This window comes from Ochotona curzoniae, unplaced genomic scaffold (assembly GCF_017591425.1).
Source record: "Ochotona curzoniae isolate NIBS_2020 unplaced genomic scaffold, NIBS_Ocur_1.0 scaffold_461, whole genome shotgun sequence".
NCBI lineage: Eukaryota > Metazoa > Chordata > Mammalia > Lagomorpha > Ochotonidae > Ochotona > Ochotona curzoniae.
Genome location: NW_024467120.1, coordinates 8,369,967 through 8,392,209, shown reverse-complemented (window position 1 = coordinate 8,392,209; position 22,243 = coordinate 8,369,967). Strand labels below are relative to the sequence as shown.

Genomic DNA, 22,243 nt, shown 5'->3' with positions numbered 1-22,243 from the left:
TTTCCACTTCACTTCAGAGGCGTAGGAAAATCATAGCAAGGAAACAGCAAAGCCGGAGAGAGTTTCCAAGAACACACTGGAAATACGGTCAAATGAGGAAACAGTTACACAGTCCAAGCATAACCTGACAATTAAGTTCAATTCTAAAATGCTCAAACCTGTATGAGAAGATAAATCATACCAGGAAGCAAATTATCTCAATGTTGATGATAAAAAACAAACACTTGAGGGGCAGCATTTTCGAAAGAGCTTATCAAATATCTCTTTTATCTGTTCTTTTGGACAGGGTGTTATAATTTAGTACGAGTCTTCCTTCAAGTTTTCAATGTACTTTTTAATTCAAACATATATTTGAAGTCTTTAATTATGTTTAATACTGTTTTAGCTTTTATGTCCCAGTGCTGATCCTTATCTGTTCACCCCTGGAGCCGATGTATCCACGGCAGCCAATACTAACATTATAACTGAATGCCATCAGAATCGAGCTCTGCTCACAAGTTCACAGATTTCATGACACTGTTCTTGACTTTTATCTCCATTTAGAATTCTTATACTCTGTTATATGTAATTGTCATTATTTTTACAAAGAAAGGAGCATTTCTCAATCACAGTTGTCAAAGTAAAAATGGCTAATCGATTTGTGTTTTAAAAGTCACCTGGCACAGTAGCCTAGCGGTTAGAGTCCTCACCTTGAATGCAACGGTATTACATATGGATACCGGTTCATATCCCAGCAGCTCTGCTTCCCATCCAGCTCCCTGCTTGTGGCCTGGGAAAGCAGTCCAGGATGGCCCAAAGCCTTGCGACCCTGCACCTGCAATGGGAGACCCAGAAGAAGCTCCTGGCTTCGGATTGGCTCAGCTCCAGCCATTGTGGCCACATGGTGAATGAATCATTGAACGGAAAATCTTCTTCTCTGTCTCTCCTCCTCTTTGTATATTTGCCTTTCCAATAAAAATAAATAAATCTTTTTTTAAAAGTCACCTGGGTAATTATATGATATCCCTGTTTTCTTCTTTCTGACTTCTTGGTGAGTTAGTAGACACTCTAAATCTGCATAACAGTAAAGTTAAAACAACTTGCTAAAAATTGATATATACAAGTTTTTTTTTAATTTATCTATTTTTTTATTTGAAAGATTTACAAACAGAAGAGAGACAGAGAGATCTTCCATCTGGTTCACTTCCCAAAAGGCTTCAACGGCTAGAGCTGAGCTGATCTGAAGCCAGGCATCAGGAGCTTCCTCCAGGTTTCTCATGTGGGTGCAGGCTCCCAAGGGCTTTAGCCATCCTCCACTGCTTTCCCAGGCCACAAGCACAGTCTGGATGGAAAGTGGAGCTGTTAGGACACGAACCGGCCCCACATGGGATCCAGGCACTTGCAAGCAGAGGATTAGCTAATTGAACAATTGCACAGGCCTGAACATCCAAGCTTTTTAATTAACACACCTAACAATTGCTTTCAGTTAACAATACATCCAAATATTTGCATTCTTCAGTTCAAGGGCTTAGACAATCATGCTATGCTGCTGTAAGTCTACCATCTCCAAAAAGTGAGAATAAAAAGAGCTTAAAGAACTGGCTCAGGAGGGGTTGGTGCTGTGGTATAGCACATAAAGCCATTTCCCACTGTGCCAACATCCCTAATGTTCACCAGCTGCTGTGCTTGTTTCTCTCTGATAACGGACTTGGAAAAGCAGTGAGTCATCACCCTACCACACCTAAGAGACCTGCAGGATGTTCCCAGCTCTTGCTTCAACCTCCCCTGCAATGGTCATTGCAGCCACCTAGGAAGTGAAGCACTGGGTGGGAGATGTGTCTCTCCACACACACACCCCACCCGACCTCACCCTGAAGCTCAGACTTCTCAATAAGTAGATAAATCCCTCTGGGAAAAAAAAAAGGACTATGTCAAGCATTGTATCCATTCTAAAACATAACACGGGAAATTCTTAGTGTCCTAACAGGTTCATACTTCAATGGAAAAGACAGAGCTCTTGGTTAATTTCAGTGTGTTGAAGGATATTACAAGAATGAGTACTGGGTGCAAGGGAGGATATCGGGTAGGACTTGTAACATAAGCTTAAAGAGAAGTTCCTCAGAGGAAGTGACATAGGAAGAAGTCTAAGAAGTAATCATTGTGTATCCAAAGACAATTATAGTAATAATAATAATAAGGCTGATAGTAATGAGTTTTGTGGAAAAATGCAGAAAAACTGGAACACTTATCTACTGATGGTGGGAATATAATGGTAACCCCTTCTTCACTCTAGCAGTCCCTGCAGACGTGAAGCATAGAATCATCCAAACCCCACTAAACTCCTCTTGATTTGCAAGGGACTTCAGAGAGATCATGAAAAATAGAATTAAAAGTTTCCTTTTTTGTATAAAAAATTCAAATCTATGTGTAGTTTACAGATTTTGCATACCGTTTTGGGAAGATCCATCATATGAACCCAAGATAACTGAAAATGTTTATGTCAACTCAAAATCTCATATGTGAATATTCACAGGGCCTTATTCAAAAAGAGCCAAACTATGGAAACAGCCTAACCATCCCTCAATGGTACAAATAGGGAGAATGGGGAAATAATCAATGAACAGGCAAAGAAAATATAGTACATTCCAAAATAGAGTATCATTCTGTCATAGGAAAAAATAGCAATATATGCTCAACATGAATAAACCTTAAAAACTTTATGCCAAATAAAAATGTCAGATATAAGCGGTTACAAATTGTATGATTCTGCTTGTATGAAATGTCTAGAAGAGTTAAATCTTAGAAAGTATCTTAGTGGTTTCCAAACGCTGGAGGAAAAGGAGAAATGGAGGGTGATTATTCATGGGTACAGGGTGACAAAAACATTCTAGAATTAAATCATGATGACAGCTGTTCAATTTTGTGAGTTTGTGTTCAAAACCACTAATGCTAAACGATGAGTTGAGGCACGAATGAATTACCTCCCGTTAAAAAGAAGGGGATAAAAGAATCAGGAAAAAAAAAGTTAAGAACAACAAGTGACAAAGGGAAAGGTAAGTGGTATCGAAAAAGGAGGAACTTGGGAAGAAAGCCAGTTAACGGGTACACGCATCACCCAATGTTGAGTGCAAGTTCACTGTGTGGGTGTGCGGTAACTCGGAAGAACACCCTCCGGGAAGAGTAAGAGACAGAGCCATCTTGATAGGAAGCCAATGATCAGAGGTTTCTCACACTCATCCTCCGAAAAGAATTTCCGTACTGAACACTATGAAGCAATTTACTGAGGCAGAACACGAACAGGGACATCTCCGGAAAGAGGTGTCTTCTCCAAGAGTCTTGAGTTACAGCCTGAGTGGCTCCAGGCTTCATTTCATTGCCTTTTACTGCAATGTCTGCATCTTGTCCGAGGCATCCCTATTTCATTTACCAGTTGCCTCAGTTGTGCAGTACGCTGCTTCGTATTTCATTTGTTTTCCCCAGATTTTATGACATTGTTTCCAGGTCTAGATGCTGGAGAGATGAAAAATCAGTTCTAAGACACCTCTCATGTACCATTTTATAACCTTGCAGGAAACCACACCTGTCTCCTTATCCCATGTGTCTGTTGGTACCCCACTCTTCTTCAACACTAGGAACCGGGATTTTTTTTTAATGTGTCCTACATTTTAAAACATGCTAGCATTTTCTCCATGCCTCAGTAACTATATTTAAGTGAATAAAATTATCTTTTGACCTCAAGTTGGTAGAGTTGGCATCCAAAAAAATTTTTATCAGCAACTTTCAAGTCAGGATCTATGCCTCCAGAGAGAATACGGTGACTCCAGGAGATGACTGTATCTGTAAGCAAAAGCCAACAACTCATTAGATAGTTCTGTGAAAGAAAGCAGTTGCACAGTCATTACCGAATCAGGTAGATACGGTCACACCCCTTAGCCACAGTTTTGCTTTGACGTATCATCAAGTGAAAGCCAGACATGTCACGTGGAAAACTCCTCAAGTAATTCATAAGTCTTACACAACTTTTATTTTGCTATATTGTTGCACTTTTATTACTAGTCATTGTAAATCTTCTTTGCCCGATTCATAAATTAAGCATTATCGTGGATAAAAACACAGTATATATATTTTTTAGATATATATAAATATATATATATATATATATATATATATATATATATATATATATATATATATATTTGGGTACTATATCAGGAACCTGTTAGGCATTTTGGGAACATATTCTGTGGACAAGGGGAGACATGTGTACTGGGACTTCAAGAAAGAACTGCAACTTTTTAATTTACATTCATTAGACAAATATGTACTAGTTAACATTTTTTTAAAAGCTTCCTATATTGCACATACTTTTTCACATATGTCCTCATTTGTTTCTTCTTCCAATACCATTTTACAGATGAAGAAAACAGCTCACAGATGGCAAAGTCAGGATTTGTACCCTGGGCTCCTGATTCTAGATGCCGAGTTCTTACTGCACATACCATCTTAACACATGGGTCCACTACATAATTCTATGAGGAAAGTCTCACAAGTTAAGATGGTATAAAAGAGACCTAAGTGGTTTATTCCTATCTTACTGCCAGTGCTTTGCAAAATATGTAAATGTGGTCCAAAATTCAAGATACTATAGTCTGGGAGGTCAGTCAGAGACTGAATCAAGGAAAAGCAATTTGAGCCATTTAGGTAAAGTGTCCAAAAGCCAGCTACGTGCCAGAATCTATCCAAAGATCTCTGTGCCTGAATTATTCAGGTACATAGTCCCAAATGTGCTGCTAGGTCTCAACTTCTGCAAAACTCAAAAAAGGAAACCCACACTCTGCAATCCAGCACCTCCCACTGCCAATACATCCTCTGATGACTCATTCATTTTGTCCATGCTTTTGATAAAGTCTCTTTCTCTCCTCCTATACTGCTGATTTGTGTCTTCTTTCATTTCATATTTTGGTAATTCATATATTTCCCGGGACAATTTAGTATTTATCAAGAGTGCAGAAAATTCAATATGTTCCTTCAATTCTTTCCAGAAAGGAACATAGCACAAACAAATAAAAATGCAAAAAGCTTAACACAATGCATTGATGTTCAATGCGTGAAGTACGAACAGCATGAGCTTGACTGGAAGCCTTGGGGGGACAGGCAGCAGGAGGGAAATCCCGAAGCAGGTGGCAGGGTGCTGGGTGACAGCACCAATTGGAGGATGGTTCCCTGCTTCAGGGACACCGTGCTTGTTAACTCTTTTCCAAGTGCACATTTACTTGTTCTTGCAGATACAGAAATATGTGGAGGTTTAACACAGTGTGAATATCCCAAATAATGGTATTACTGTCTATTATTGCAGTAAGGGTGGGAGGGCGAAACTGCTAACAAGCAACTCAAAATTATTGCTCTTCAGATTGCCTAGCCTCTACAGAAGGTATACATATTAAAGCAGCAGCAGCAATAATAATAGCATAACCATAATAACAGTATTTACTTTGCGTACATTTGGTATCCTTCTGAGCAACTTGCTGGTATTAATCCTGCAATCAGCACAACACTTCAAGAGATATGTACTCTTACCACCTACATGTTGTAGATGAGAAGCAAAAGCATGAATTCATTGGCTCCGAGTCACACCGTGGGGAGTGGCAGGGGCGGGATGGGGACCCCGGCAGTCTGATTCTGCATAACTCATTCCTTGGCTAACTTATCACACCTCATTACCACGACAATACTCGCGAAGATGGCCCTAGGACACTGCCTAGTTGTGATTTTTCTCTCCGTTTCATTTGAGTGAACTTCTATAGAAACACAAACCACACACAATGTCCACAAAGGTCTTGGTCATATTAAACTTTCTCCTTGCTCATTCAATAGTTTCACAGAAATCCAAAACTGAAAGTCTAATTTCGTGATTATACCCTGTAAGAATTGCTAAAAAAAAAAAAAAACTTCCAAAGTAAGATGGAATTCAAAAACTACTGTCTTAATACAATTTTGCATCACTAAAACAAACACTAAAAGCTAAGCAATCCTGCTACTTAATACAGTTGTAATAAGGGAACTGTACTTTCCTGAATGTTTCTACTTTTTGAAGTTTATTTTTAAATTGATTTATTTTATTTTACTTTATTTGTATTGTTCCATAATATAATTCCACGGGCTGCAGGATTTCCCTTTCACCGCCACAGATCCCTGCCCCAGCCCCAATACTCCTTCTATTACAATACTATAGTCCTTCGCAATCAGTGGTTAACCCCATCATTCTATTTCAGTGTATCCTGACATTGTAGGCATGGACAATGGCAGAGAGTCCAGCATCCTATTGTCAACATACACTCGGCAGTTTCATTGGGAGTTCACCTTTGATTTTTAAGTAAAGATGCACACTGCATTGTATCTTCCCGTCTACATGCGATAGTCTCCACCACACAGTTATTACACAACTCCTTCAATGAAAACCCATAAAACAAAATCAACAACAGAGAGAAACAGAGAAAATTCACAACATGGAATTAAACATACTCCTGAATGCGTCGCTGAACACATGAAAAAGAGTATTAAAGACTCTTGAAGCAAATGGTGCTATTGTGGAACCTATGAGTCAGTGAGGAAATTAATAAGAAAAAAATGAAAACTTCTTTCTAAATGCAAGAAAATAAAAACAAAAATGCCAAAGCCCCTGAGATGTAGCAAAAACAATACTGAAAGAGCTATTGATCTCATATTTTTGCATGGATGTTGTCTTATATCGGAAAGAATATATGAAATTTGTCCTTTTGAAATTCACTCGTTTCACTGAGCATAAGGGTCTCAGTTGGGATCATTTGGTTACAAGTGCTAGAATTTCTTTCTTTTTACTGGCTGAGTAGTATTTGACGGAGTAGATGTACCACAGTTTCTTTTGACAAGCATCTAGGTTGTTTTCATCTTTGCTATTGCAGATTGTGTTGCTGTACATCTAACATTACAAATCCCTTTCTCGTATGCAGATGTCTGTTGTTATGAATGTATTCCCAGAAGTGGGATAGCTGAATCATATAACAGGCCAATTCTCCTAGCACTGTCCATGCTGACTTTTATAGTTGTTGTACTAGCCTAAACTCCCACTAACAAGGAAGGAGAGTAACTTTATCCCCACATCCTCACCAACAGGTGCTGTCAGTAGAGTTGTTTTGTTTTTGTTTTTTGTTGTTGTTAGTAGAGTTTTGAATGTAGGCCAGTCTCACTGGAGTTAGGTGGAACCTCAATACCTCAATGTGGTTTCCATTAGTATTTCCCTAACAGCTAGGGAGCCTGAACATTTTTATATGCCTATTAGCTAGCTGATTTTGTTCTTTTGAAAAAAATGTCTGTTCATTTCCTTTGCTCATTTCTTCACAGGGTTTTTGGTTTGCTGCCATTGAGTTTTTGAAACTCTTTACAAATCGTGGATATTAGTCGCCTATCAGTTGTGTAGTATGCAAAGATTTTCTCCCATTCCATTGGTTGCTTCGTCACTTTGTTGATCATCTCCTTTGCTATACAGGTTTTTGATGTAGTCCTCTTTGTGCTAATGACTTTACATTTTCATTTTAAAGGAAGTTTAAACTTGCAAAAATGTTCAAACTGCTCAAAACATACACACGTACCTTCCACTCAGAAATACCATCAATGTTCAACCAGTCACCCCAGGCATGTTCTTTTTGTCAAAGAATTCCACCAGAATTTTTGCACTTAGTTGTCATTTTTCTCTAGCTCTGTCCATCTGGAATGTCCTTCACAACATTTATATTATGAAAAGCTACAGGTTACTCATTTAGTAAAATTGACTCCTAATGGGGCACAACTGAAGTGTTTTCAAGAGAAGACCAAAGGATTGCATTTTCTAAAAATGATGGTGTATTCTCATTGCATCCCACCACTGACACTTGATGTCAGTTTTTCTATCACAGTGTCTGGATATTTGATCATTTCATTAAGGTCTTATCTGACAAGTTTTATCAGTAAAGGTACCATTTTCCTCGATAATGAAAATGAGTGGCGGGAGGGTACTTTCTAGTTACAGAAATATCCTGATCCTCCATCCAGACTTTCTTACTAGTTTTAGCATCCACTAAGATATTCACCTGAATAAATCATGACTATGATGACTGCAAAACAGCCATCTTTTAATTTCAGCCTTCTTTCTATATGGCGTACCATCTTAAGGAAGAACTTTCTTGTTTCCTCGTTTGTTCATGTTTTCCTGTATTTACATCAGTGTGGATTCAGTAGGACATATTCCATAGTGATCATTATTATTTGGGGGTCTTGAGTTTTGTCAGTTTAGATGTGGGACTTGTATAAATCCCGTTGTGGTTATTGCTCAGTCTTTGTTCCATCCTAGTCTTCAATATATGGGGAAGGGACTCAAGTTACTTTAACCATCCTCCACTGCTCTCCCAGTTCTCTTTGCCAGGAATTGGATTGAAAGTAGAGCAGCTGGGATGTGAACTAGCATCCCTCTATGGGATGCTGGAATTGCAGGTGGCAGTTTAACGCACTGGGACACATTGCTGGTTCTAAGGTTATATATATTATTTCTACATGTATGAAATTTCCACAACTCAACATGCACATTTCACACTGACACCTCCAATTCCATCTCACAGCATGAGGTTTCATCCAGCTCTCCTGTTTTTATCTGCAATGCTCTTCTCTGCTGGAGAGAAGTCTGGCTCCCAGGACCTCCAACATATTTATTCATTGGCCTCCTTGGGCTGTCCTTGCACGGATCATGCTAATGGCTTTTTGCCTAAATTATTATGGAAGAAGAGAAGCAAGGAAGTGGGGAAGAAAGGCAAGCAGCTACATTGCCTTCCTGAGATTTAGTAATCTACTTAGGATAAAACATAATCCAGGATGTAAGACTAAATCTATCAACACGGCACCTCATTCCCTGGCCGTAGCCGTTAACAGAGTTTTAAGCTGTCTTCCAGGGACTTATCATCTGCCTTTCAATACACGTGACTCACACAACTGTCCACAGGCATGCTACAAAGAGTTTTTGATGAACATAAGGATATTTCTGAGTAATAAAAATGTCAAAGTATGACTAAGTTTTTCAAAATGGATAAAAAAGAAATATTCTAGCACATCCTGACAGCAAGGACACTGGACCCCTTTATAGGAAAGATGGGGGAAGTGAAATAATGAGTAACAAAGCAGAAGCACCTCCCATGGGTGCCTGATTTCCAGGTCATTACGCCATGTTATCTTTGAAACTCCGACCACCGTGGCAGAGTGTGTGCGTGAGGGAACCACAATGCTGCCAAGCCCTAAAAGGAAAGTGGAGGAGCCCAAATGCAGCAAGTCTATAGTCAGTTCCTGCATGTCAACAATCTTGTCCACACAACAAAAACTTCCTGACACTTTGAACTCTCAAAAGCAGCTTGTGTGTCCAGAAGCTGTTTTTGACTTCAACATCCTGTAATTCTCCAAATTGTCATGATTTGGAATGATTCAAACAAGGCACTACAGAAATATCGAAAGACCTGCAAAATGGGAGTAAGATCCCAGCGAACAGAGCATTCTGGGAAGATCACATATGGAAAACAACATGACTATTCTGTGCTGTTGCAAATTGTTCTTTCCTTGTAAGTCCATACAGAGCTCCTGTTAGAAAACTGATTACTTTCTGGCAACTTTTTGTAGCACAAGCATCAGCTCTGGCACCAAGCTCCCATTCAGCTCACACGAAGCAGGTCACTCAAACTTTAGTCTCCTTGTCTTCTCAAAAAGGGAAAAGCAATGCCTGTTCTCTCCAACTGTGAGCAAAACAAGTACAGCTGGAGCTCGGGTGAGGAGATTGGATTTGGCATCAAACTGTATTGGTGTTCTACAATTTACTACCTGGGTGATTTACTCCCTTATCTGTAAACTGGAGATGATGGTGCCTACTTCTCGGGCCAGGAGTGCAAATTCTCTGAGCAAAACATGTGTAAAATACTCACCACATATCCAAACACCTCACTGAATCAATGAAGTTATCCTATTCCCATCATCTGCACCATAATCAAAGATGTCACAAGCGCCTTTATTAGATTTATCATTATTACTCTCAATCCTAAATTGTCTCCACTACAAATGAGAAGGCTTCCAGAAAGTCACTGAGGGAAAAAAAAAAAAAAGGAATTAAGCGATAACACACATTTTCTGGTAACTTTTGGAAGCCTCCTTGTATTTCCAGTGGGGACACAAGCTGCTTGATACCTGCTATGGTGGAGATCTGAGTCCTTCCAAAATTCTTGTGCTAAAATCCTCATCCCAATGTGACAGACTTTGGAGGTGGAACCTTTGGGATTTGGTTAGGATGGTGGGTCAAATCCTGATATGGTGTGAATAGGATCTGCTTCCCAAAATCACATAGAACTATAAACTCCAAAGTCAAAAGGTAATGACATCAGGAAGTAACAGTTTCATTCAACTACAGTGTCTCTGATGCAGGGCCTATTGGGCAGCTCCAAGGGGAGTCCTCATGAGAAAGCTGTCAGAACGGCCTTCATTTGTGTCTCATCTTTTTCCTGACCCAGCATTCCCAAGAATGCCCCAACCTATTTTGAACTTGAACCCTATCTGGAACTTGAAACTCCACAACTTTGACCCTAAATAAACCTTTCATTTTTACAAAGTTGATTTCCTTGGGTATTTTTTAACAGAGTGATACAGTCCTTGGGATTAGATAGAATTCATGCTCTCAAACATAAAGATGCAGCAAGTTCCCTTGCTTGCTCCCCGACCGTAAGAATCAAAACTGATAGTCTAGTCTGTAACTCTGAAGAATTGGACCAAGCTGCCCCTTGGATCTCGGACTGTCAGCCTCCAGCCCTATGTGAAACAAAGCTACACTTGCTATGGTTCTGGTATAGTCCTCCATACTAAGGTCATCATAAAGAAACTAGAGATCATCTCATATTTGCAGGAGGACACTTGTAAGCACCTGCTAAATTCCTTTGCTCTTTTTCTGGATTGGACCTCACACACTCCGTAAGGATGATGTTAATTTCTAGCTCCCACATTACCCACGCTATTGGATACGAGAGACAAAATTTATCATCCTAGAGAGCGTATTCTGGTACTTTTGCCACACAGAGGTTAATACGGAATGAAATTTCAGACTAGAATTTAAACAGAAATGGCTTAATTTTGTGGAAAGGAGAAAATGGTGAAACTCCTAAAAGATTCAAAATAGAATGTGGACAGACATAGCCTTCAGTGGATCAAACAAGGTCGGTTTCTTGTCTTTAAAGCAGGAATCCTGACAAAGCAGCTGTTTTTTTTTTTTATCATTTTTCTAAAACCTACATCTGAGCATTTAACTTGTTTTTTGCCCTTTCTGAAAACGTGTGTGTGTGTGTGTGTGTGTGTGTGTGTGTGTGCAGTATTCAACGAAATGCCAGGTGCAATGTGGTTTTTAGTCTTTTTTTTTTTTTTTTAGTTAAAGAAAACATTTAAAAAGAAACCTATTGTCACTCACAGGCTTTAGCCCAGCCTGTCAAGCAGGAATTAAAATCTCTTTAAAAAGCAGCTTTGCATGGTTCGTGTGTCATGCCTATATGAGCTGGATCAGCTTACAGAAGGGGCCAGAGATAAGGCATCCAAGAACCAGTTAAAAGGAAGTAGTTCCCTGAAAATTTTATGATTTCTTGATTCTATGTCACCACCCTCATTTTCCCTCTCCCCTTTAACAGAACTGATTTAATGTACACCATAGAGTAAGCAACTATTTCTTTTCCTGCATCAATGACAGATGGCATTGGATCGTGAAGTTAACTCATTGGGAACAGACACATTACCTCCGAAATGTAACAATCTCTTTTTTAAAAAAAAATCATAAAACAAAAATCACATTATTTTACCCCAACATTAAGCCTTGGCTTTTAATAAGTCCAAAGGTAAAGTGCCTTTAGAGTGAGGATCGTTTGGTTTATTATTTTATTTAATGCATCAAATATTAGCAAAACTGGGGTCCTTAAGCATCCATAGAAAAGAACTGAAGTGAGTTGGAATTAAAATTTTAGGAAGTCCAAAAGAAAACTGAGAATAAGGAAAGGAGAAGCTTTGGAAGAAAAGATTACAAGTAATCTTGATTTCCAGCAAAGACTAGCAATCAGCTTGGTGTAGAGCCCTGAAGGGGTGAAAATAGAACAGGCAGAATTCTTCACTTCCAAATGAGCGATGGAGACGCTCTGGGTAAGTAGTTTTGATTTCCTTTAAACACGAAGCGCTGTAAGCTACCTACATCTCCAAGAACAACCATCTTGCAGCCCCTGTCAAGTGTTCCGTGTTCAGTAGTTGTAGAATGAGACTCAGAAAGCGTTCTAAAGGATTTTGTAATCTTGGGACACAGAAGACTGCAACTTGAAATTGAACCCTGCCAACTACGTCCTGTTTGTCTTAACCCTGTGTTGTACACAGAACAGGAGGCCTTGAGCCAATAGGAGAATCCAACCTAAGCTTTTCGAAATTCAACCAAAATGAGAGCTAAGAGCAGATTCAGAACCCTGAATCTTCAAATTCCTGGGAGAAGGGTTCATTAACACACATGGCTTTAGACCAATGAGTCATACTGGTTCATTTCAGGATGAGTTGCTTAATCTAGAAAAGTTCTGAGGACTCAAAAGAATTTTTGCTTATGTCAATTTTACATGTATTATATAATATATATATATTTATCATGCTACATGTTAACACCAAGAAATGTTTAACACTAATTCTTTAAAAAATAATTTATAGTCTACTGTACTTTAACATAAATAATATATTTTTATAAACATTAACTAGACTGTTTGCAAAGCATTTATTGTGAGAAGAGTAAGACATCTTATATTGCTGTAAATATTTTTAACATCTGGCTATTTAAGACAGCTGGAGTCTCCTAGCCCTTGACTTCAGTCTCATGGGATGCACGTTAGGGCTGGAGTGGATATTAGTCCATTTTGTCTCATTATAACAAGTTCCCAAGGCTTACTAACTTAGACAGTAAATAGGTTACCTTGACTCATGATGATTGGGGCTGAGAAGTCCAAAGAGCATGGTACCAGTGTCTGCTAGGCCCCCTGGCCAGGTCACAACATGGTAGACAAGTGGAAAAGGAGCAAGTTGCCCACGCAAGAGGGGATGACATGTACCAGCAAAGGAGAGTACTTGCTCCTCCACAATCATCATTTGCTAGTAAACCAAGAGCTACAGGAATTTAGATATAGAATTCAAACAACTGCTAACTGACATCTTCAAATGTCAGCTCCTAGCGGGGGGGGAGGGGGTCACCTGTCTGCCTTCATGCAGTATCTCTTGCATCAGCACCCAAAACCAGGGACTGTCCCCCAGCTGAAGATCAAAGATGCTGGTGGAACAAATGAAGGATTTGCTTTGCAGTTTAACGTCATGTAGGAATTGACAGGCAATGTGAGGAGTGTGTGTCACATGGAACGAAAGACTACAGAACCCAGCATCACTATAATGTACCAGGAGAAGACAAACAGGCAAACTGCAAATCTGTCAGTCAAGGCAGCCTTAATCAAAAAGATTCTACAATCACATTTTCAGGGATGCTCTCATGTCCTACAAAATCTGATTTTGTAAATTCAAATCCTACTCTCTTCCATCAAAGAGACACATAAGTAGTAGAAGATGCGTACAGTCCCTTTAAGCAAGGCTGAGCATACTAGTTAGAATACTACTACTAAGAATAAAGCTTTCACTTATAAAAGAGTATGTGTACATAAAAACAGGTCAGTAAAGTTCTGGCACCAATTTTGTTATTTCTTTTTTTTTAAAAAAAGATTTATTTATTTTTATTGGAAAGGCAGATATACAGAGAGGAGAGACAGAGAGGAAGATCTTCCGTCCGATGATTCACTCCCCAAGTGAGCACTACGGCCGATGCTATGCCGATCCGAAGCCAGGAGCCTCTTCCGTGCTGGGCCCCCAATTTTGTTACTTCTACAAATACAGTTCCACTGCGCTTCCTTTGATAATAGGAGAGAAAGGCCAGGAATAAAGAGGAGGCACAGAACGCTACCACTGCAGGCACCTCCAATATTCCAGAAGATGTGATTATTCGGCTTATGCTATTTTTAAATGTATAGTCCTGCTTAGGAAGAGAAAGTAGGCCTCCTTGGTGAACACAAGTGACTGTTGGTACAACAGAATTGATTACCTGTTCAGAGTGGCTTATGCTGCTGGACTTTTACAAAATTGCAGGTGGCTTTGGTTATAAGGGAGCTATCAGTCTTTCTGAACTATTGACACATTTTTATGTACTATAGTCTCAAATCACTCACTAAGGTTACTTATTCGCCCATGAAATCTAAAATTCAGAGTTCTACCTAGGGAGAAAGGAGGGATTTAAATTGCAAAGCCTATTCTCTCTGGACTTCTAACAGCATCATATTTTAAAGCCAGTTAGAAAGGCAAGGCCAAACTCTCTTCAGCTCACCTCCATGTATCAGGAGGTGAGGCAGGCCTGGTGGCCAGGCACCACCTTGGTCCAAAGGATACCTCATCAGGCCCAGAATCCCAGGGGCTAGGGAAAGCTGCTTCGTGGGTTTAGGATGGGTTATGAACAAACAAAAAAGTCATACTGAATATTTATTTTTTTCTTCAATAGTATACTTGTCCCCAAATAAATTGAATATAAATATTAATTTCAGTCTGGTCTTAAGACCTTAAAAATAAAGAAACAGGGCCTGGCGCAGTAGCCTAGTGGCTAAAGTCCTCACCTTTAAGCACCAGGATCCCATATCGGTGCCGGTTCTAATCCCAGTGGCCCTATTTCCCATCCAGTTCCCTACTTGCGGCCTAGGAAAGCAGTCAAGGAAGGCTGGCACCTGGCTTCGGATTGGCGCAGCTCTGGCCATTGCAGTCACTTGGGGAGTGAATCATCAGACAGGAAGATCTTCCTCTCTGTGTCTGCTCCTCTCTGTGTATCTGATTTTGCAATAAAAATAAATCTTTTAAAAAAATGAAACACATGCTCACTGCCCTGCATTACAACAAATAATCACACACGTGGTCCAGAACGTAAACCTCCCTCCAGAAAGGTATCAAATGCTACCACTGTAGTTAAGTGGTACTTCTAACACAAGCTCAACTTCTAGAAAACATGGACATTCCAGTTAAAGCCCATGGGCCGTTGTTTTTTCACATGACAAATACCGAATTTGAGAAGAGGCAGCAAATTGTTTTATCAGTCTTCTTTCCTAATATAAAAATCCTCAATTCACATCTAAATGAATGAATTTTGTTGCAGCTTCATTCTGTAGTACCTCCTCTCCAAGTTCTGGGTAATCTCACTTTCCGTCAGTTTCCCAAGCCAGCAGCCGCTCCCTGGAGCCCTGTGACACACACCCCTGTGCGGCAAGTCAGTCATTTTAAAGCGGCTCCTCTCCCTCACGTTGCAGTCCAATATTTAGTCATTTTACAGCTCACCAGATTCTTCATTAAGCAAAAGTCTTATGAAATAGAAATTGGGATAAGAAGGGAAATACAAATTGCAAAGAAAGGAAAATTGTCACCCATAAATAGTATGACATTACAGGAGTTTGGGTTGGTTTTCTCTTTTTTTCTCTCTCTCTCTTTTTGGTTATTATTTTCTCAATATGAAGTGATGAACTTGACTATTATTCTGTGGAATTAGCAGAGATAAAATATACTAGAATCAAGACAAAAAAATTTAGAAAAAATCAAGGAAGAACAGCATTTGATAAAACTCCATTGATTTTTGTTGAGTTGTTTTGGACACAGCTTCTTTAAACTTATTCCTGACACTAGCCCGTGATTTCGCATAGTTTTCACTCCTTTATTTACCACGTCATACTGGGGAAAAACTAAAAGATGACATTCTGTGATGCTGACAACCTGAATATCACACAAAATATATGTTCAAAAACTTCAGACAGAGAAGAAAGAGAGGCAGAAAAGGGTTATGATCCATGAGTTTAAAAAAGAGAAAAGTGAGAAGAGCTCGATTACAACGTGGTACTGGGAGCACACATCCAGGCCGATTCGGAAGGAACAGGGAGGCACAGGGAAGGTGGGAGGAGGAGGTGAGCGGGTCAGGGCAGGCTGCGAAAGGAGCGGAGTTCTAAGAGTGCACATGCAAGAAAGACAGGAGCAGAAGAGAGTCAGAAATTTCTGTTCCCCAGACTTGAAATGTCCTTCCGGACATTCTTCTCCTTTATGTTTCACATCTTCAGTTACCAACTCTGGAACTTTCCACATCTGGATCCCACATTCACCTAATTTTTCTGTTTCTGCTGCCTCTACCAGTATAGGACTTTATTATGTGCCATGCATCATGGAAGAGCCTGTCAATCATATTTCTATACTCTACTTCCAACCAGCAGCCCATTCACTAACACTCTATACTGTACACACAGCTTTCCAAAATCACACTCAGCCACTTGTCTTCAGGTTAATTGTCAAGCATTCCCTCTGACTCAATTCCTAGAACTCTGTCATTTGCATCAACCTCATAATCAATTTTATAGCTTGACACTTTACTCCATTTAAGATACTGCCTTCAATGTCAGATGGAGAAAAGACTACCACGCAGGACCACTGGAATACCTATACTATAGGGTTAAAAATTCAGTACAGGGTTTGGCCTTGGGTCTAGGGGATCCAATGCCAGCTAGGACACCTGCATCCCATATGGGACTGTGTGAGTTCAAGTTCCAGCTGAGCTCCTTACTTTGCTTCCTGCTGATGTACACCCTGGGTGGCATCACTGAAAATGACTCAAGTGGTTGGGCACTTGCCACACACATGCACAACTCAGAATGAGTTCCTGTCTCCCAGTTTTGGCTTGTCCCAGTCTCAGCTGTTGCAGGCACTTGAAGATCAAGCAGCAGATTAGGAATGCAATTGTTGTCACATAGTTTCTGTTTCTGCCTCTCAGATGGCCAAAATCATTTTTAAATTTACTAAGAATGTAAGCATAAACATAGTACAATGACTGGCATCTGGTAACGTTACATGGGAGAAGAAAGGAGAAACAGAGGGGACGGGGCAGCAGGTGGTAGTGGCAACGCAGTTGTGCCTGCTTTTCAATACTCCTTCAAGATTGCAGTGTCTCCTCCTGCTTTCTTTTCCCCTCCTTAAAATGACCAAGAACACAACTCTGTCACATAGCCCTTGTAAGCCCACAGTAACTCTACCTTCTGGACGGACAATTCAATCCTACTACTCTATATTTACTATTAACCGTGGCAATTAAAATTTAATTCCCCTAATAGTACAGTGCATCTCCTCAAAGGGAGAGTCAGCATCACTCCAGCCTACCCAAGCAAAGTGGTCACTCCTTCCTCGTTCTACGACCAGCTGGCCACCAAGTCCTTTGATATAAATTCTAATATTTCATCTTTCCCATTCCCATTTTCCAAAACAGTCACTTTGATAACAAGAGATAAATTAACACATATATAATGTATTCACTAATTAAATCTGCACATATGTCTCTATGGGGAACTTAACTATAAATGTCTACTATTGTATAGTTGTGTGATGATTAAATGTAACTAGTAAAGTTGGCAAACATCAGGTGACATGTAAATATTGCACACGATACTGGAGTGTTTGAGTATAGAAAAAACATTACAAAGTTTACCTGAATTTAAAAAAAAATTAATACTTATTTGAGGGAGAAGAGCGAGTGAACATACTTATCCTTCTGTCTGCTGGGCCACTCCCCAAATAGTTCTATCAGCCAATTTTGACCAAGGTCAAAGTCAGGAACCAGGAACTCTATCCAACTTTTCCACCTGAATGGCAGGTGCCTGAGGATTTGAGTATCTTCCTCTGCCTTCCCAGACCCATTAGTAGAAATGCTGGGTTAGAAAAGCAAAACAGCCAGGACTCTAACTGACATTCTGATAGAGGGGGGCTGCTGTCACAAGGGAGCTTGAAGGCACTGCACAACAACGCTGCTTCCTGCCCCCCATCAAGAATTTCTGATAGCCAAGTTCCAGGTAGCACCCACAGAAATAGAGTCACATTTGTAAACATGGAAGCCTAGGGTCAAGGGATTAAAACATGTAGAATTGGACTGTCTTAAACAAACGCTTTGGGCCCAGCATGATAGCCAACTGGCTAAAACCTTGCCCTGAATGTGGATCCATATAGGATCTGGTTTACATCACTACTGCTCCACTTGCTATCCAGTTCTTTGCTTGTGGCTCAAAGCCTGGGAATCCTGCACCTGTGTGGGAGACCTGGAAAAAGCTCCTGGATGCTGGCTTCCGATTAGTTCAGCTCTGGCCATTGTGGCCAGTTGGAGATTGAACTAGCAGTCTGAAGCTCTTTGTCTCTTCTTCTCTCTGTATGTCTGCCTGTCCAATAAAAATAAGTAAATATTTAAAAGCAACAACAGAACAAAAAGCACTTCAAATTTACCTTTAATACAACAAACTAGATTAAATCAGAACAGCTCAATTAATACAGGTCTCAAATAACCAGGAAGCCAATTGTTAAAACTTTTGCTGGCATTAAGAGGACGATTGAGGCATGATGGTTTGAAGAGCCATGCCAGTGGGGAGAAGATGGCAGACATCTTACTCTCTTGACTCCATTTGCCGACTCTGTCTCAAGCAGTAAGAAAACAATGAAACTGAATATAGCTTATTTCAGTCTCACCAGCCCAGACAGACAAACATTAGAGTTCCCAGCCTGCTCAGAGAAAGGAAATGACCTCACAATTTAGACAGGTGACTCAGATTCCCAAGAGCTAAACCAAAGAAGTGAACACAAACCAGAGACTAAGCAGCTCTCTCCAAGACTGCAGAGTACCACGAGCACGGGTATCACCCCCTCCCCGCCTGCCTGCCTCCCAAAAGAAAACTGCAAAGGAAAATAACACTACTGCTGGATGCCTAGTACTTCGGCAAGTTTAACACACAATGGTCAGCATTCATCAGAAATAACCATGTTCACCAAGAATTAATGAAGCATCATCAGAAAAATAAGAAATAGACCCACAGGGAATTGAGATGTTGTCATTAACAGAGGGGACTTTAGGGTAACTATGACTAATATAGAAGGAATCTGGCATAAAATGAATCAAAGGTATATTCCATAATTTAAAATAGAACCGCTAATAGGAAAATATTCACAGATGGGCCTAACGGTATCCCAAGACACAGCTGAAGAGATCAAAAATGAACTGGGAGCTGCATCAAAAGAAAGTGACCAAAAATGAAAGCCTGGCAAGAAAGAGGAAGAACAACATAGGAAACACGTGTACACACATGCAAGCAGAATCCTGGAGGGAGAGAGATGTGAATAGGATAAAAGCAGTGTAAGAAGAGATAATGGCTGGGCGTTTATTAAAACTGTGAAGGAAATCAAAGCACAGGCTTAAGAAATGCTACAAATGCTGACTGAGGAAATCAAAGAAAATCCACACCTAGACCACTACAGTAAAACTGTTCAAGAGCAGGGACAAATATAATATTCAAATTGCTTGAAATTGAAGAGAACTTTTTTTTTTAACCGACCAACAGTGAGTCTTAGGAGGCCAGAGAGAACACTCTCAAATAACAAACATGACCCTCACAGACTCTCCACCGAACTACGGAAACCAGGAGTGAAACATATAACGCAGCCAAAGACAATCATGCCCAGCAAATCTATGCTCAGCAAATATTTCCTTCAAATATACAGGCAAAATAAATTCTGTAAACAGAAATCTGAGGGATCTTACCACCAGAATCCCTGGAACAGAAGAAATCCCAATGGAAACTCTCTGGCAGAAAGCAAACAATCCACATGAAAGCTTGGAAAATGTCTCCAAGGATTATTTTTAAAGCGGACGTGGAAATATCGAATTGAGGGTCTGAAAACTGAAAAATATCGTTAGGTCCCTGTTTGACCTCTCCTGTTCAATATTTGTTGATTTGTATGACATCCTCAAAACACACCAAAAAATATGAAACTATAAAAATGGGGTCTTCATTGCGACATTGTGAAGAAATCTGCTACCTGGGATGCTGGCAAACTGTATGGGCACCGGTTCAAGTCCCAGATGTTCCACTTATGATCCAGCTAAATGTGAATGTGTCAGGGAGAGCAGTGGAGGATTTTCCAAGTGTCTGGGCTCCTGCACTCATGTACGCGACACAGAAGGAATTTTTTTGGCTCTTGGCTCTGCCTTGGACTGCCCTGGCAGGTGCAGCCATTTGGAGAGTAAACCAACAGATGTAACACCACTCTCTTTTGTGTCTCCTTCTCTCTCATTCTGTCTTTCAAATAAGTCAGTATTTTTCAAAAAGTTATAGTATTTAGGATTCAAAACCATGTCCCATAGATCACAAAAATGAAAGGACTCAGGAACACTGAGAAATCCCTTACAATCTGGAGTTATATGCTTACCTATAACTATGCTTAAATCAAGTGTTCTCATTCCATCACTGGTGAAACATCAAAATGTCGACCCTTTCTTCAAGATGCCTTGTGGGTTCCTCTAACATCTACTGTTTGCCTATTTTGTGTCTATATTCATCTGTTGTGTGCCAGGCACTGTCGGTTCTAGATCAGACAGTCCAACCACTTCCATCATCTTCCCAGGGTAGAAGCTGCCTTCTAATCTTCCCCAATTTCACGAAATTGAATGTCCTCTACCCCTCCTTTTCAACAGGAACAACTTTGACAACGCCCACGGTACTATCTGTTTCGCTCTCTGTTTCGCTCGTTGGTTTACCATTCCTTATCACTACACCACAACCTCCCTGAGACATGGCCATCCATCCATGTCACTTAGCACAATGCTGTACACACCAAAGTCTTTATATACACATCCCCTGAATGAAGCCTTGAGAAAAGGGAACAATGGGCCCCAACTCACAGGATGGAGGTTTAAGAAAGACAAATAGGAAAATCCTTCACCTCCATTACGTGGGAAACTGCTGGCTTCTGATGGAAAAGAGAAACAGGCTGATAAAATTTCGAAATCTTTCGAATGTAATTTTCAGGCTAGGCCAGAAGGTGCAGACAGGAAGCCAACCTCTCAGCCAAACGCCCAAAGAAACTCACTTTAGCCATAAAGTTTGAACGTGGACTCCAAAGGGGGTCCCAAGAGACCCCTTTGTGAGAAGCAGCACTCACGGAGTGGGCGTTCGTCGTAGATTAAATCTACCAAGTTTTCTTCCCTTTCATTCTGGTCTTTCGAATACTGCTACTTTCTCCCGGATTTCTGCCACTCCCAAACTAATTTTGAATTTTCTTTATTTATTAAAGTTAATTTTGAGTTCTCATTCTTTATTTGTTGACTTAACAGTCTAGGGATAAAATTCTTTGAAGTTCAAGTCTACATTTTACCACATGTTGTTTTTCAGAGAGAGAGAGAGAGAAAGAGAGAAGGAGATTGGGCGATTTTCTGCAGTGGTCTGGACATTTGAAGTCTCACCTCCCCAGTCTCATTTTACTACGTTAATGTTGTAACTGGAGCTTGGAAAAACAGCAGGCATAATCTCCTCTATCTGACTTGACATTCTGGTGTATAACCAAATCCTTGCCTTGCCTTTTTATTCTTCCCCAAATATTGCTCTCAAGGCTTCCTCCCTTCGACAGTTTTTTTTTTTCAACTTGTTTTGCATTATTTTGTGCTTTTTTTTTTTAAGTGCAGGTGTCCTATGAATATGAATTGATACAGTAGAGCAATCTCAGGTATAAAACCAGGCAACCCCAGGTGTCATCCCAACTTCTACTGCTTAATGCCAGCCTGGTGTAAAACACATCGATTAGGTACTCGACTGTTTTTGTCTGTCTGTGAAGTGGGGACAATAATATTGAATTATTGGATGATTAGGGTTTCTGTCAGGACAGAACTAACACACACAAGGGAAGCTCTGATACACACATGATACATGATACACACATTCACACACATGTACAAGCAGAGCTAGCTGCAGATTCCCTTCCCTTGGATGCGCTGTCTTTCCATTACCGTATCCAGCCGGAGTGGCTTCCTGCTTCAGTGCTGCTTAAGCCAGTGAGCTTCCTTTGCTACCTTAGCCTCCAGTTCTCTTATTCCAAAAGCCATCCCTGGCATTGGGCTTAGAAGAGCAAGCTAATAGGTACCCATCCCCTTGCCTTGACACCTCCAGGGATTTGGCCCTGTCCTCTCTCTACTATGACGGTTCCTCACAGATCCTGAGTCCCTGCTTCCCTTTGCGGCATCCACCCGCCAACCCAGGGCCAGCTTCTGCCCCGAGAGGTCTCACCGACATGCCAATTCAGCTGCCACTCT

At 40.4% G+C, this 22,243-nt stretch overlaps 1 long non-coding RNA gene across 1 annotated transcript in view; it reads right to left on the bottom strand.

Moving 5' to 3' along the window:
- Positions 1–3,655: 3,655 nt before the first annotated feature.
- Positions 3,656–22,243, bottom strand: part of LOC121147820 — a 59,892-nt gene continuing 41,304 nt past the window's right edge. The window contains exon 3 of the long non-coding RNA XR_005882474.1: positions 3,656–3,816. This is a non-coding gene — a long non-coding RNA (uncharacterized LOC121147820). The remainder of the gene's footprint in view (positions 3,817–22,243) is intronic.